The sequence below is a fragment of the Poecilia latipinna genome, unplaced genomic scaffold (genome assembly GCF_001443285.1).
Source record: "Poecilia latipinna isolate Pla-1442-1.1 unplaced genomic scaffold, P_latipinna-1.0 Scaffold2464, whole genome shotgun sequence".
Classification (NCBI taxonomy): Eukaryota; Metazoa; Chordata; class Actinopteri; order Cyprinodontiformes; family Poeciliidae; genus Poecilia; species Poecilia latipinna.
The window spans coordinates 81,027-82,068 of NW_015115080.1; the positions used below are offsets into that span (position 1 = coordinate 81,027).

The following is a 1,042-nucleotide window of genomic DNA, read 5'->3' on the forward strand; positions in this document are numbered from 1 at the left end:
GGCCTTATGACATCATACTGCTATTTGTATTATTTGCGTTCAGTTTTAGAGTATATCATGACATTTAGAGAAATGTGAATTCAGCAATTGCAAGGTACTGTGACTTAGTTGGTCAAAGTACCTGTCTTGTAAACAGGAGATCCTCGGTTCAAATCACAGCAGTACTTTTGAAAGATGTGGCCTCATGACATCATACTGCTATTTGTATTATTTGCGTTCAGTTTTAGAGTATATCGTGACATTTAGAGAAAGTGTGAGTTGAACATCTTCAAGGTACTGTGGCTTAGTTGGTCAAAGTGCCTGTCTCGTAAACAGGAAATCCTGGGTTCAAATCCCAGCAGTACCTGTGAAAGATGCGGCCTTATGACATCATACTGCTATTTGTATTATTTGCATTCAGTTTTGGAGTATATCGTGACATTTAGAGAAAGTGTGATTTCAACAATTGCAAGGTACTGTGGCTTAGTTGGGCAAAGTGCCTGTCTTGTAAACAGGAGATCCTGGGTTCAAATCCCAGCAGTACCTTTGAATGATGCGGCCTTATGACGTCATACTGCTATTTGTATTATTTGCGTTCAGTTTTGGAGTATATCGTGACATTTAGAGAAAGTGTGATTTCAACAACTGCAAGGTACTGTGGATTAGTTGGTCAAAGTGCCTGTCTCGTAAACAGGAAATCCTGGGTTCAAATCCCAGCAGTACCTGTGAATGATGCGGCCTTATGACGTCATACTGCTATTTGCATTCAGTTTTAGAGTATATCATGACATTTAGAGAAATGTGAATTCAACAATTGCAAGGTACTGTGGCTTAGTTGGTCAAAGTGCCTGTCTAGTAAACAGGAGATCCTGGGTTCAAATCCCAGCAGTACCTCAGGAAGAAGTGGCTTTATGATGTCACACTTGTTTTCAAATTATTTACATTCAGTTTTGGAGTATATCGTGACATTTAGAGAAAGTCTGATTTCAACAACTGCAAGGTACTGTGGCCTAGTTGGTCAAAGTACCTGTCTTGCAAACAGGAGATCCTGGGTTCAAATCCC

General features: G+C 39.9%; 4 non-coding genes across 4 annotated transcripts; all 4 read left to right on the forward strand.

Annotated features, from left to right (window-relative positions):
• Window positions 1–272: 272 nt before the first annotated feature.
• On the forward strand, window positions 273–346 carry trnat-cgu (transfer RNA threonine (anticodon CGU)). The gene has a single exon. It is a non-coding gene; the product is annotated as a tRNA-Thr (tRNA).
• Window positions 347–451: 105 nt separating this feature from the next.
• trnat-ugu (transfer RNA threonine (anticodon UGU)) lies at window positions 452–525 on the forward strand. Its single transcript has one exon. It is a non-coding gene; the product is annotated as a tRNA-Thr (tRNA).
• A 105-nt stretch (window positions 526–630) lies between these two features.
• Window positions 631–704, forward strand: trnat-cgu (transfer RNA threonine (anticodon CGU)). The gene has a single exon. It is a non-coding gene; the product is annotated as a tRNA-Thr (tRNA).
• Window positions 705–799: 95 nt separating this feature from the next.
• On the forward strand, window positions 800–873 carry trnat-agu (transfer RNA threonine (anticodon AGU)). Its single transcript has one exon. It is a non-coding gene; the product is annotated as a tRNA-Thr (tRNA).
• Window positions 874–1,042: the final 169 nt, after the last annotated feature.